The sequence below is a fragment of the Nannospalax galili genome, unplaced genomic scaffold, assembly GCF_000622305.1.
Source record: "Nannospalax galili isolate Female #2095 unplaced genomic scaffold, S.galili_v1.0 scaffold120, whole genome shotgun sequence".
NCBI lineage: Eukaryota > Metazoa > Chordata > Mammalia > Rodentia > Spalacidae > Nannospalax > Nannospalax galili.
This window is the reverse complement of record NW_008350324.1, coordinates 3049058-3064594: the sequence shown is the minus strand read 5'-3', so window position 1 is coordinate 3064594 and position 15537 is coordinate 3049058. Positions and strand designations below refer to the sequence as shown.

The 15537-nt window shown below is 50.9% G+C and overlaps 1 long non-coding RNA gene across 1 annotated transcript in view; it reads left to right on the top strand.

Annotated features, from left to right (window-relative positions):
* Nucleotides 1–352: 352 nt before the first annotated feature.
* Nucleotides 353–15537, top strand: part of LOC115072775 — a 28409-nt gene continuing 13224 nt past the window's right edge. The window contains exon 1 of the long non-coding RNA XR_003851787.1: nt 353–490. This is a non-coding gene — a long non-coding RNA (uncharacterized LOC115072775). The remainder of the gene's footprint in view (nt 491–15537) is intronic.

Below are 15537 nucleotides of genomic sequence, written 5' to 3'. Positions count from 1 at the left end.
CTCTAACAAAAGCTGCAGGCAGCCGGGCCGGCGGCGCTCTCCCTCTCCCGGCCCCACGTGGAGCCGCCCGGCCTCCTCTAAGTCAGGGTCCCGGAGCTCGTGCGTCTCGGGGCTCCGGCTTTCCTCGCATCAGGGCTTCCTGAGACACCAGCGCATGGATGCCCACAGATCTCGGCACACGAGTGTGTACACCCCCTCTTCCCATCCGCAGCCATGTGCAGAGACCCAAACGGCCCCGGGGCATCTGCACCCAGATGCGCGCCAACACCCCACGCGAACAAACACGTACACGCAAACACGTACACAGCTTGCGCGCCCGGCCCAGTCTGCTCTCGCTCCGCGAGAAAGACTGGGGGGGGTGTTTTTTTATTTTTAATGAATTTACTGACCCTTTTTATCTCTGCTTCTCTGTTGTTTTCGGATGCGGACTCCAGTGCTCCACCCGGATTTGGGTGTGGGTGTAGACAGGAGAATGAAGGCTCTGGAACAAGTGAGTGCCGCGACCGCTTAGACTGTGGGGCCTGTCTTCTCGGAGCCTCTGCCCTCACCTCGGGGCCAGCTCGGCACGGAGCTGCGGATCAAGGCTGGGAGACCTGGTTGGGGGAGGTGCGCCCGCCTGGTATCTTCCTCAGGCATCGCACTTATCTCTTGGTGCCTTAGTTCTTTCTCCACCCCGGGGACTTATCGCCGCCGGAGTCGGGGGCGAATTTGTAAAACAAACCGTGAAACGCCCCCTTACCCCAGAGGCCGGGGGACTGGTTCCAACTTATCGGGGTGGGGGTGGGGGGTTCGGTGAGGACTAGGAGAGGAAGATCTTCCTGATCTGTCAGTGATTTGGTAACCCTGTTACTGCAACTTGTACTAGGGTCAGAGGACTCCCCCAGTCCACAGTCCTCATGGGGGGGGGGGGGAGTTAGGCCTTCTGTATTTAAGTGGTGGGAAATTTTAGGGTAGTGTTTTTTCCCTTTCCTGTGAGAAGACTTTCGGGACTTGGACAGGGAACAGAAGTAGGGCTGTTTGTGTGCCTGGAAGTTTAGCCTTGAGTGTGTGTGTGTGTGTGTGTGTGTGTGTGTGTGTGTGTGAAGTGTGTGTGTGTGTGTGAACCAATACAACTCTGTCTCACGTTATACCTCGTGGACCAGACCTCCAGCACCCTACAGACTGCAAGTCCGAAGTGGTAGCCACTGGAAAGTAGAAAGGCCATCCTGTAGGCCAGTCCCTCCCAGACAAGGAAGAGCATTTGAGGCTATAAGTTTTTCCAGCGCCGCATTTTTTGATGCACATGGTTAAGGGCGTTTGGCGCCAGCACTGAGCTCTCCTTGATGTCGCCACAGAGAACAGAGCCGTTTTGTGAACTTGGTCTGACTCGCCATCTCGACCCTTTCTTTCCCTTTTCTGTCTGTCCTGTCTCTCACTACCCATGGTTAAGAAGCAAGAAAGAGACTTGGTACCCAAGGGGGTGGCTTATAACACCCCTTCCAGTGTCCCTGGCTGCCGATTCCCAAGAGAACAGGAGGCCAGGCCCGGCTCCTCTGCCCACCGACCACGAAGGTGGCCACACAGTTTCAGGAGGCTCGGGAGGCAAGGGTCACCCCTTCTCCACAGCGCTGGCCTCCCCAGTCTAGGGCAGCTGGCTACGCTATCCAGAGCCGCCCTGGAGCCCTGAGATCTGTTCTGTCTGCCCCGGCCAATTAATCTCTGCTCCCCGCGTAGAGTGCAAGAAAAGCAATTCTGCAGCGGCATTGTGATTGACCCCCTAGTCACCCACACGGTGCCCCGAGGGCCCGCAGGCCCGCAGGAGTGACTTGGGTACCCGATCCCCAGCATTCTGGCCTCGCGATCTGCTTTGAAAACAGGAGGCGAGCCTGCTGACTTTGCTTGTAAATATCTCGCCTTGCTTTTGGCTCTAGCGTAGACCCAGAGCGATTTCTGACCCTCACGCCGCCCCTCCTTCAGTTGCCTATTTTTGTCTGTAGCTCTAATTTAACCCTGGGGTCACCCCAGTTCGCCACTTCTGTCTTCCACCCCTTACTCCCGTGCGCCGGGGAGTGGGACGGGGAGGGGGAAGCAAGTTTGCGGGGTTCTGAATCGAAAATGCCTACATCTTGCTAATGGTCTGCAAACTTCCGCCAATTATGACTGGCCTCCCAGACTCTGCCCCTGGAGGCTCGTATTCTGCAGGGAGACCGCCGAGATTCTAGGATCAAAAGAGGGAAGGTGCGAACTCCTCTCTGTCTCTGCGTGCCCGCCGTGCCCCCCTCCTGGTGGGTGATAAACCCACTCTGGCGCCGGCCATGCGCTGGGTGATTAATTTGCGAACAAACAAAAGAGGCCTGGTGGCCACTGCATTCAGGTTAAACATTGGCCAGTACGTTCCTACGACTTGTGCCAGGCCTGGCCTCCCGGAGAACCCACAGGGCTAGGGGTCTTGAATCCTGGCATAATCCTCACATAGGTGCTTGTTCTTTTTTATCCTGATCTCTCCTCTCCCTCAGCCTGAGACTCAACAAAAGACTCCCAAGACATTGAATTTAGCCAGTCCCTCAACAGGATCGGAGAATTGGGTGAAAGACAGGCAGAGGGAGCCCACAGTCTGATTCAGAAAGGATTCACAGAACTTCGGGGGTCTCTAGAATATTCTTTTATCTTTTGCAGAAAGAGTCTTTTTTTATTTAACTGTAGGCCTGGAATTTTGAAAAAGATAAATAAATTTTTAAAGCTCCACATTTGTAATGCTTGCACGTCTGAAGCAAAAAGAATCGAATGTGTACACATAGAAAATACTTAAAGATGGGGCTTTGAAAGTGTGCATATGGCAGAGGGTAAACCAATTGTCCTCAGCAGGCATTGGGAAGCCAGCACATAGAGAAATGGGCAGAAACCTCCGTGATATCTCATTTTCTCCTAGGGCACCATCTTCCTCACACTCTGAAGGGGACACACAGACCCTTTTGTGATCAAATGGTGTTTATCTGAAAGTTTACAAAAAAGAGAGGGGAAGAAAGGAGGGGGGACTGGGGGCTGGGTGGGGCAGCTGGCTTTGGCAACTTTGCTGTAAATATTCTCTTCAGCATGTGTGAGGTCTGGCCAGGTTCTGTCAGAGATACTGTTGCAGGCTTATTCCCTCTTAAACCTTCACCCTGGTTCACCACCAGGCTTTATTCAGTCCAATGTGTTGCTGTAATGGCAATCTTGTTGGCATAAGGGCCCATGAGTGCCTCCTGGAGGTCTGAGGCCTAATTATGAAGTTGGGGGAAGTCAAGGCATCAGCTCTTACAGTGGGAGGGGCTCTTGGTAGCCTGGCAGGGTAGAAATGACTCTCTTTGGGCCCAATGCCCTGGCACATTTGATTCTGAGATCTCAGCCTTTTTGATATGCTCTCTCTTAGAAACTAACTAGTCAAGGGTGTGGGATTCCCACCCTTCTTCTAATTTCTCCCATCAGAGATGTGGTCTCTTATCATAGATCCCAGCTCAGCAGTCTCTGGACTACCTGGTTTGGTTCAGCATTGACAGTTTCCCTGCAGGTCTCTGCCAGCACAACCCCTGCACACACGTATGAATGATGCTGATTACTTCGGTTCACTCTCCTTGTGCTGTGCGGATTCTGTTCAGACCCAGAGGCTTGCCTTTCATCCTGGAAGGAGCTTTTCTCCCTTATCCCCTGCTCACCAAAATTTGCTCAGAGAGTTTAGTTCTCTATGGTCTGGAGATTGGTGGTTAGCCCCTTTGAAGAGGAGTGAGAGTCCTAACTTCTTCTCTGCTTAGGACAGGAACCCTCTTGGTTGGACCAGACAGAGCAAGGCATTCCCCTTTGTCCCTCCCTCCCTCCCTCCCTCCCTCCCTCCCTCCCTTCCTCCTTTCCTCTCTCCAGGTTTATCTCCTTGTCTCCGTCCATCCCCATTGAGAATTCTCTGCCTGCAAATGGGATTGCTGTGTTCCCCTTCCCTTCCACTTTCCCTTCTCCTGTCCTTTTGTTCTTGGTTTCAGTTCTCCATCTCTCCCATTTGTTGTCTCTATTTCTTCCCCTCTGCTTCCCCTGCTATCTTGGTGCTTTCTAAATTCCTTATTTTCTCTCTCTCTCTCTCTCCTTTTCCAGTATCCTTGACAGACTGGAACCTCTTCACGGGGTCCTAACAAACACTTCTCCCCCTTTCTTTGCCAGGGGGTGGGGGGCATGGTAACAGACAGTGGCTTAGCCCGTTTGTCTTGACTGCAAGTTTCCCCTTCTCTTAACTTCTCCAAAGTCACCTTTTTCTTGACTGGGTTGCCATCCCTGTTCCTATGTCTTATGATTCCCTCCCCTCTCCAGGGCAGGAGCCCAGAGCGAAGGGGTACAGGCCAGGCTCCAAAGTCCAGCTCCTAGTTCCTGCCTTGTTCCAGCAGGACATAGCTTTCCTTTCCTGTAACGCATTTTTCTCTGTCCTCTGACATCCTTCTAAATTATTGATCAGGGCAATCCAGTGCAAAGAGTCTGAAGCTTGTGTGAGAGAGGAGATTGTCAGAGCTGTCTAGCTTGGGGAAGCAGTATTTTTAGTAGACAGGCTCAGGTTGGCGCCAGTTGGTTTATGCTGTTTCTAGGGGTCATTTGTTACGCACTTATTTCATGTTTACTATACCTCCTTCTAATGTAAATACGATTTTGGCGGAGACAAAATGAAAAGATTTCACCTTCCATATTATTCTTATTAACACCTACCTCTCATCAAAGTGGATCATTGGTGTAAAATGGCAAATTTAGACAGAACTAGTGATTTAGATGAGTTGAAAGGGAAAAGGAGGTGGTCAGGAGGAGCAGTGTGGGGGTCTGGAGAGGGTGGTACGTTTTATACATCTGTGAAGGTTTTTCCTCTCAGGAAAAGGAACTAATTGTGGTTTCCTAATTTCAAGCCAATCAACATCTTCAATGCTGTCTTTGTGTGTGTGTGTTTTACCCAATTATGGGAAAAAAAGGTAAGTAAAGTAGTGGACATTACTTAGTCTAGCAGAAATGAATTTGCGAAGAAAGGGCTAGGAATTTTTCCTTTCTTTTATCTGACCTAAAATCAGCAGGATGCAGGCCAGAGCTAACTTTTGTCCCCAGGCATTCTGACCACCTTATACCTTTTTCTTCAACACCAGTTTTCTAAAGTGCCAGCCAAGACTGGTAACGATGTAAATAGCCCCTCAGTGAGCCCTGCCAGGATTTTCTCTAGTGGGGCAGGATTTTCTCTAGTGGGGTGTGTGAAGCCTTTTAAGAGGGTGGAAGGAGGGGTGTGTGTGTGTGTGTGTGTGTGTGTGTGTGAAACACACTCTCCAGCCCTCACCTGCGGGAAACTTATTTATGTGATTTGAGTTTGTTTGCTTCTCTCTGGTTCACACCAACTCAAGTTTTGTTAGGTGCCAGGGTTGTTGGGCCATTGGGGTGTTACCCCCTGGGAGCAGATAGGGCAGAAGGGACAGGGAGCTCTGTAAGGGAGAGGGCATGGCAAATTCAATGGCTGCTACTGTCAGGAAAGTTGACAGGCCCAAGAAAGATGGGTGCCTCCAAATCTGCTGAACTAACTGTCCCCTGGTCGCCCAGGACACGTTTTCTCAATCTGTGCTCGATATCCATTACGACTCCCCCCCCCCCCGTACTGGGTTTCAATTATACAGCACAAGAGCCCAAAGTGCACGGGTGCCTGGTGCTTCATTTATCTCCAAGCAAGACACAGATGAAGGCAGTAGGGATGCAGAAGTTGTCCTTGTTCTCCAGGTTTCCTCCCCCTTCCTTTCCTTCTGGTAGTGTCCCTCCAGCCGTTTGCCAGCCATTCAGCTCACCCATGTTTCCAAAGGGAAGACTGTGTCTCAAAAATGGTTAGGGTGAAGAGAGGGGTAAAGCACTGGTGTACTCAGGTGAGCCCTTTACACCCAGAATAGCCCCCAAGAGATGAGTTGTCCCTGGGAGTCAGCTTGAGACACGTGATGGACAGTCACCTGAGGTTCCAGGTTCCACTTTCCCACTGAAAACCCATCAAGTCTTTCTTTCTTTACACTTTCCTGGCAGGGGAGGAGATTAAAAAAAATATATAATCTTTCCTAAACTTATCTTGGTATTCATAAGGCACACGTGGGGGACCTTGTTTTTTGACTCACCTGGCAGGTAGGGCACTGGAAAAATTGCTGCCAACTCTTAGATTCAGGATCCTCATTTTGCCTGGCCTGTCACTGAGCAGCTCTCTCAGTCAGGCAAACTGACCACACTCACTTCTCTAGAACCTGGAGCCAAGGGACAGGTCCTTAGTCTGAATCTACCTTCTAGGGCCACTGACCCTGTACTGTCTGCCCAGGGGACAGCTGTGGCTCTTGCACCATACTTAACCTCCCTAAGGATCTTAGTCACCTCTCCCAGGTTACCAAGAGGACCTGGAGGCTTTATTTCCACCCAGCCACCCTTGCCTCCCAGTAGCACAAACAATCCTGCATATTTTAACTACCCTACATCTTGTGTGTTATGATAGAGCAAACATCCAGTGCCCACTGGAGGCTTTCAAGAAAATCCCAGAATCCCTTAAAAGTCTCCACTTTGGGGGTTGAATACAGTCTGGGAAGTTTCTCTTTTCTTAAAAGAAAAAACCCTCTCATTTATCTTTTAGAGAAAGGAGAGGGAAGCAGATGGGCACAATGTTTGGAGTTGTGAGAGCCCTTCTCCCAAGAGTTGCTTTGACTAGCACCTAGGCCTGGAATCGTTTCGACACCAGGCAACATAGATAAAACTCTTCCAGCAGGCGAAGAGGAGCCTGACCTCAGCTTCCAGCGCCTCCCTCGCAGCGTTCTTCACCCCTTTCCCTAGGGAAAAGGAAGACCTGGGTCCCTAGGAAGGAGCTGGGAGTGAAGGACAGCCTGGGCATCCCGGAAGCGACTTTCGGTGCTTTCCAACCCAGGGGGGTTGCTTTGGCCGATTGCCCCCTCTCCTTACCCGGGTTCCAAACACGGAAGCTGGACGGGCCTCGGTGCAGATCCAGGCCTCGCCGAGCGCAGAACCTGAAAAGACTCTTGCTGCCTGGGATCCCCGTCGCACCCGAGGGTGGAGCCGGGGCTTGGATCTCTCCCCAAACGTCACACTGGTGCTCACGGGGGCCTGGCACCCAGCTGGCCTTCCCCAGCGCTCCGGTTTGGGGCTAGGTTGCGATGGGCCCGGGAACCCCGGAACGTCGGGCAGGTAACCCGGCGCAGGTAACCCGGCTCGGCAGCTACCGGGGCGGGGCGAGGCGGCACCGGAGCCGCGAGCGCTGCTCTCTCTCTCTCTCTCTCTCTCTCTCTCTCTCTCTCTCTCCATCCCCCATCTCTTTTTTTTACAACGAAAAGCAAAATTGTAAAGATTCAAAGAGAAATCTGGCTCTCCATACTGACATTATTTTTTACCCCCCCCCCCCAAGCAGGTTTACTTCAGCCTAGGTTTGCAAAGCACAGGTCGAGGTTGGGGGCCGAAAACCTTAGAGGGTGGGGGGATGCGAAAAATGAAAAATAAATAAATAAAAAAGGAGTACAGAAGTCGGTCTCTTGTTTCTCAAAGTGTTGGAAAACCAGTTAATTGCCAGGAGCTCGCCTCCCGGGAGACCAGCATGGACGGGAAGAGAACTGTGCAAGGTTTGTGGGAAACGGGAGGGTGCGAGGAGGCAGCGTCCTTCCCCGCCACTGCTGGGGGCTTTTACAAGTTTTCTCCGCAAATAATTCTAGAAAGAAGCCAGCCCGACCGCTGCAAGCCCGGGGAGTTGTAGTATAGGTGTCCCCGGTGCTAGTCGTTCCCCGCCCCCAAGCTGAGGTGCAGGGTGAGGATGGGAGCAGGGAACCCAGCCTCTTTTTGACTTGGCTCCGCGTCTTCAGACGTAAAATACGAGTTTCAGGTACCTCAAGCTTGCTTTAGGGAGGAAGGGGATGACTGTTCTAAATACCTCAGAGCAGCGGGAGAAGGGAGCTGGGGAGGGAGGCTAGTCTCTCTTTTCAACTCGGCCTTGCTGGGGTGCTGGGGACATATTATTAAACCCAGACACTCGGGGTCCAGGAGTTGGGGCCATGCGGAAAAGATTTACAATTAAACCAATTGAGGCCGAATACAAGCATCCAAAGTTCGCAGGTGTAAATAACGCCTCGCGGTTTCTTTTCCCCTTTTCGTTCCACGCGGCTTCCCTCCCCTCTTCCCCGCAGTATAGTCCTTTTGAGAACAAGAAGAGGAGGAAACACGCTCCGGCGGAGTTAAGATTTTTCTGTTAGACAAGTTAAAATACGACGATTTTGTTCACTTTTATGTTCGTGCATTCAGGCTGTGAATAACCCCAAAAGGCTTCTCTCTTTCATTTCACCGTCTAGAATTTAAGAATTGTTGAAGTCAGTGAAAGGCCTTTTGACTGTAGGCTATAATTTTGTTTAAGGGGTGGGATAGATTTTTATAGATTATGAGAGGCGAATGATGAAGTTTTTTAGCTTAAGAGATGGGTGAGACTGTGAAACTTTCCGGGTACAGATGAAGGGAAGGACTGGGGACCAAGAAAAACCCCTTTGGTTGGGATATCAGACGCCAGCTTCAGATTAAAATCTGGAGTACAGAGCCAGGATCCTTCTAGAACTGCACTTTAGATCCTCCCAGTTCGTGAAGAGTTTCCTGAGATGCCCATGCAACTTGGATGTTATATTCCATTTCACTATTTGAATGAAAGAGAATGTTACATCTGCACTTCTAAATATTCTTTGTGGGTCAGATTGTGTACATTTGGGGATTTCAAGCAACCCACATAAAATTAAATCTCAGATTAAAAAACGCATTGCAATCACACCCCACGGGCACACTCCTATTTGATCAGTATAGACAGAGTTAAATTAGCTCTGTAGCTACACACTTACTGTTTTACTCTTGGAGCAATAAAGCCAGCCTGTTACAAATTACCAGGGAATTGGAGAATACACCGTCCTTCCCTATCCTTCGATATTTTTAAGTCTCCCACTGCTCAATAATATGTGTGTGTATATACAGGCACTTCTCCAAAAATTAGCGATAACATCCCAGGTGTATGAAAAGTGATGTTTTTCCACCTTCGCGTTTAGGAGTAGATGAGTTGCCATTCGGGAGGAACCTGAGCTGGTTGTTGACACCCACGCGGGCCTGGAGGATGGACCTTCTCAGTCTGGGTTGCAAGTGAGGGCACAGCGTCTAGGCGCCGGACTCCATCCAGGATAAGGTCATAGGTGTACAATCAGAAAGGCAGGACTTAAGATGTCCACGATGCAGGGACCTATCGGCCTCACCCCAGCCGCGGTTGAACCCCCTGAGCTGCCACAGGGTAATCTCCAGGGAGCGGTGGCCCATTTTCCTTCCCATCTTTTGACTCATTCCCTGCCTGCCGGGTGCATACGTTGTGCATAAATAGAAGGGGGGACTTGAAAGCTTGGTGAACCCGCATCATTCCTAAACACTGCTGGAGTGGAGATGCCCTGCTTTGGGGGAGAGAAGAGAGGAAGGAACCACTGGCCACTGGGGACCCTCCATCCTCCTGGAGAGGCTTGCCGGGACCTCTTCGGAAGGTGCCCTCGCCCTGTCACCGCTGGATGGCGCTCGGGGGAGACGTGGCTGGCGGAGGGTGGTCCTCCGGGTGTCTCTTGGGGACTAAGAGAACCTCGGTGAACGCACTGGGCTGCGGGAAAGGCTTCGTTTTTGAGGCTCGGAGATGGCGTTTCAGAACACATCCTAGGCCAAAGCTTTCCGAGGGGGTTGGGGAGGGAGAGGTCAGCTAATGAGTGACAGATCTGGAAGGAGGAGCGAGGGGAGACTAGAGAGAGCCTAGTGGAGGGACAGAGGGCGCAGCGTAAATGTGCTTTTCCTTTCGGAGACTCCACCTGCTCCAGCGCGGTGAACTGAGACTGGTGGATGAGTGGTGAATGGTTGGGGAGAACCAGGCAGTGAGAGGAGGTGTGCAAAATCCACATGATTTTCTGGATCTCAGCGCATTTCACCCCCTTTTGCAAAATCTGGTGACCCCCACCCCAGCCCCACCCCAGTCTCTGGACACAAATTATGGTGGCTGAACTTTTCCTGGGACCCATCCATATGTCTGGAAGTGGGAACCCCAGGACTGGAACGCTCACACTTCAATCTCAGGACTCCTCCTTGGAGTCTCTTGGGAACCTGGGTGTAGCAGGTAGCCTGGTGGTCTTCCAAACCTGTAATCCCAGCACTCAGAAATCAGTGGCAGGAGGACCCCCTATAAGCTCATGGTCAGCCTGGTCTACATTGGGAGTGAGGCTAGCCAGGGCTACACATATCAAGACCTTGTCACAAAATAAAATCATAGGCAGTTTGCAGAGTGGCTGCTCAACACCAAGAGGGAAGCCAGCTCCACCATATTGGGTAGAGACTATGTGCGTTCAGTAGTTACTGAGCATGTGCAGTGGGTCAGGCGCTGCCCTGGGCTTGGTGTCATAAGTACTTTAAAGAGAGAAGAAGAGACAATCACTCTTACCAAATGCAGCTCACAGACTCCGTGGTCTGTGTGAAGAGGTGGCTTTTCTACTTTCTAAGTTTCAGGAGAGGGAACTCAGAACTCTGACTCTGATGAAGTCCTTGGCAAGTGTTAGGTGCTCAGTAAGTAATCCGTCAATGCAAGAACAAATGTCAAAGAAGAAAATGAGAAACAGAGACTACAGGGGGCATTCTCATTGCACTAGAGCTAAAATGAATGTCATAGCTGGGCAAGGTGGCACATGTCTGTGGTCCCAGCGCTGCAGAGGCAGGAGGATTGCAGCAAGTTGCAGGCCTGCTTGGGCCACATAGAGAAACTTACACTCAAAAAAAACAAGCAAATAACAAGCCAGCAGTGTCTGCTTCAAAATACATTTTAAGAGAATCAATACCAAGCTTACTAAGTACTTCCCCAAATGGATTCTAATATGAAAAACAAGATGAGGAAGAGCAACCTATTCTAAGATGGTAAAGAGAAGAGACACTTGGTATAAAAGACAGAAAAACTGCACTAGGACATTCCACAAGTATTTACTGGGCCCATTCTAAGCCCCAGATAACTGTGTAAAGTGTTGGAAACTTGCATGGGCAAGTTTGATGCTTTGCGTCCTGAGTTTTGTTTATTGAGGCAAAGATACATTTTGACCCATTTCAAACAGGAGAAAAATTGAGATCTAGGAAGCGTGGAGGTGGGACAGTACTTAAGTTCAAGGTCTTCTGGAAGACCCAACTCTCCCTCCCTACACTGGAGAGGTAGGGTTGGGTGGTTTGCACTCCCCAGGGAGGCAGAGGCTGGGAATTTAGAAAATTTTCTGGGAGTCATTGGTCTAGCAATGGGTCACCATGGTGTGTCCAGTGTCAGCAGTGTCAGCAGATGCCAGGATCAAGACCCCACCTTAGTTGCTCATAGGACATTTTTTTTAGCAGTGCTTGCTACAAAGACCAAACCTCTACATTCTTCCACCCAGCAAAGGCCCTTTGCTCACAGCTATGGCTTTTTGTGAATGGGTTTAAACTCCCCAGGGAGGCAGAGGCTGGGAATTTAGAAAATTTTCTGGGAGTCATTGGTCTAGCAATGGGTCACCATGGTGTGTCCAGTGTCAGCAGTGTCAGCAGATGCCAGGATCAAGACCCCACCTTAGTTGCTCATAGGACATTTTTTTAGCAGTGCTTGCTACAAAGACCAAACCTCTACATTCTTCCACCCAGCAAAGGCCCTTTGCTCACAGCTATGGCTTTTTGTGAATGGGTTTAAACCTCCTGATAGACTGCTAGAGACTCTCCCTCACCAGCAGGCTGTTAAAATATTGACAGCCAAGGCATTCCTATAACCTGCTTCTATAGTTTCATGGTTTTTACAGACCCCATCCCCATCAGCCCCCAGTCACCTTAGAGCAATCTCTAGCGCATGCAGTGAGGTCCTAAAACTTAAAAAATAAGCCAGTCACTGACAGGAGAGCAGAGGGGAATGAGACTGGCTCCGGTCATCTTCAGGTGACTGAGCCACTTCCCACCAGCTTTACAAAGGCACTTGTGATTTCCTCTTGTCTATATTTTTGGCCTAGACTTTGTTAGGGTGATGGATGAAGAAGAAAGGCCATCCCCCTCGTGAGGTCAATCCAATAGACTGGGACCTCACCAGTCATGGAGAAACTGACAGATCTGCCCTGTAGCTGCCTGCTGAGTTCCACCCCATTTCAAATTTCTCCTAGATGAACAGCTGAACTGGAGGGAGGGTGATGTGGGTGGCTGGGAAGAAGTTTCAAGCCCCTTTCTGGTGAGCTTTGAGGTATTCAAGGCTGGGAAATAATATCCCACTGCCTCCGGGGGCAAAGGACTTCAGTGTAGCACCTAGTCCTGAGGTCTTCCAAGTTCCTTGGTAGATTTCTGTCTTGAACCTGGAACCATTGCCCTCAGGTTCACACTTCTCAGCCCCTAGTTCCCCTCTTGAGGAGTCAGCTTCTTGGAGACATTTATGAAACCCTCACCAAAACGACATTGGTCGTTGGAGAAAGCTTTCCTTCATCAGGGAGTCTATTTACCTCCTTGACAGAACCAGACAGAGTGCACAGATGAAATCTGTGCCCAGGGTTACACAGACAGGCTCCTGCAGGAGCCGATTTACCTCAATGTCTTATTTATTTACTGATTGATTAATTGAATGATCAATTGATTGACTGGCTGATTGGCTGATGGACAGGGCATCCCAGGCTAGCTTTGGACTTGCTCACTATGTAGCAACCTTGAACTTGTGATCCTCCTGCCTCCATTTCCCAGATTTGGGATTCCAGGCTGGTGTCTGACTTGTTTTTTCCGTGGGGGAGGGGGGGGGATCAACCTCAGGGCCTTGTGTGTGCTAGACAAGCGTTCTACCAATTGAGCTATATCCTCAGCCTCCTGAGATGCTGGCTGTTGACAAGGCAGTAGACAATGGCTTATATATACACTGGAGCAGAAGAAACTTAAGGGTGGGGGTGAAGGTGGGGACTCAGGGTGACACAAAACCTTAAACTGAAAATGCAGACCTTCCAAAGACTGTTTTTCCAATCGGAGGGGAAAGTGTGCATGCGTGCGTGTGTGCGTGCATGTGTGTGTGTGTGTGTGTGTGTGTGTGTGTGTGTAATCAATATGGCCCAGACAACCCTTCACAAAGGGGCTCCAGGCGGCGCCTCCGCGTCACAGCCTCCTCCCCACCGCCAGCGGCGAATTAATTGAGCCCGAGCCCTGAAAGAAGGGGCCAAGAAGCTTCCAGTTAATTAGTCAAGAAATGAATGAAGCCCCAGCGGCCTGGCCAGGACTCCTAGGGCGCAGGTTTTGCGCAAACCGAGTGGGTCAATGGGTCGGTGGGGCGCTCCTCCTGGGCGGGGTGGGGCGCGACGAGAAGCAGGGCTTGGACGCCTAGCCATCCGGCGCCTGGCGCCCTGCGCGGCGCTCCTCTGTCCGTCTGTCTGTTTCGGTCTGTGTCTCTTTTTGCTTTTTTCGCCCTCTGTGAACTTGTCTATCGTCAGCTCTCAGGGGTTCTTCAGATCCCCTGACTTGATCGTGATTTCCTTCCCTCCTCTAGGCTTCCCTTTCCAAAGTCTTCTCTCTGAATCCCGGCCTCAGCCTGGTGATATCTGGGAGCCCCTAGCAGGGGAGTCTCTAACTTAGGGAGACCCGTTGGAAACGAACCCCAGGTTTGGAGGCCGGAGCCCGCTGTGTGCCCCTGGATAGGGCTCTTTCTCGGGGGTGGGGGGGATCTTGGATACCTGCCCCGTGGTGCAGTTCAGTGGACCCTCTGAAACAGGAGGGATGTTGAAAAAGCTTGGTCACAGTGGCTTGTGTTCTTCCTCCTTAAGGATGTACGTAGAATTAAGCCCAACCTCCCTGTCCACTGGGTTCCCAGGGTACAGTCCCCTCAAGCAACACCTTCAAGCACTCCCCTTCAATCAAAGGGAGGAACATCAGGCGTTTTTTTTGTTTTGTTTTGTTTTGTTTTTGTTTTCTTAAACAGCTCTGCTGGGGAGAAGGGGGGGAGACGACGGACAGGACACAAGCCCTTCTGTACCAGGTGCTCGCTGCACTCAGAGAGATGTAAGGTTGTTTTCTTGAAGTCGCTCAGCAAAAGAGAGGAAAGGCTGAGAGTTCAACCACTTGGCTTAGCTTTGCTTTAGCCGGTAAGGACTTAAGGGACCAGTATCCCCAAGTCTGATGCCAGATGTTTATGGACAAGCAGAGGTGGACCACGAACTGCCTTGTCTCCTTCAGCTAAGGATGCAGTCTCTCTGCCTCCCCACCGATTTCCTCTAGGCTCTTTCTCTCAGGGAATTGTCTTTTGAAAGCTCCCTCCCTGGGGGTTTGGTGGCTATCCTCTCACACTGGACTGCAACCCTGCTCTCTGACTGCAGCCTGAACCTGATACTTCCTTCTTTTGCCTGCTTCTCCCACAGAAGCTTGGCTCAAGGCTCCAGGGTGCTAGGTTTAGCTTCCCAGCTGGTTCTCCTCTCTGGAAGGAGGCTCAGGGCCGAGGTCTCTACTCCCCGCATCCGGCCCCACCTCTGGCCCTACCTGGCCAGGACTCTAAGACTAGACAAACTTGCTGTGTGCTTACAAAGCCCACTGCTTTGGACCTCAGTTTCCCTGCTCCTTCAGAAGATGCAATGGATGGGTAAATGGGCTGGCTGGTGGCAGGACTGCACTTAGAGTGTGTCCTCCACACAATGGACTAGAGCCTCCATTGGCTGCCTCCCAGAATCCCCCACTTGCTTCTCAGTGCTCTCCCTCTCACATCCACATCCACACTGGGCACCTCTCCCTTTGCTTGCCTGGAATGGAGCTCACCAAATTCCATACTTCTAGTATCACCAAGTGGGACCCACAACTTGATGGCCAACAGCTAGCAGCCCCTCCAGGGCACTATCAACTGGTACACACTCCCCAGTAAGCAGGGCTTGCTCTGTGTGCATGTGGGTTCCACTATGAGCTATGCATTTGTAGACCCAACCAGAAGGGTCCAACACAATTCTGTCATATTTCTTCCTGAAAGTGGAGCCTAGAACCCAGGATCTTTGAATGAGTTTATTAACCTCTCTCTAAACCTCAGTTGCCGCTGAAGAGTGGAAGCCAGTAGGCTGTGCCAGATCATCACAGGAAGAAATTTCGAAGATCACTTGTGTACACTACTTAGCCTAACTTGGGGCATATAGTGCTCAGTAATCAAGTATTGGGGCTTTTTTTAGGGTTTCATGTTTTCCAGGCTGGTCTGGAGCTCAATTTGTGCCAGAGGATGACCTTGAGCTCCTGATCTTCCTCCTTTCACCTCCCAAGTGTTGAGATTAGGGGCATGAACCAGCAAGCCCTATTTATGTGGTGCTGGGAGTTGGAACCAGGGTTTCCTGAGTATGACTAGGCAGGCAGTCTACCAACTGAGCTACATCCTGAGTATGACTAGGCAGGCAGTCTACCAACTGAGCTACATCCCCAGTCCTTGGGCATGTTAACCAACCACAAGTGTTTTGGACTTTCCCTTCCTTCCTTCCTTCCTTCCTTCCTTCCTTCCTTCCTTCCTTCCTTCCTTCCTTCCTT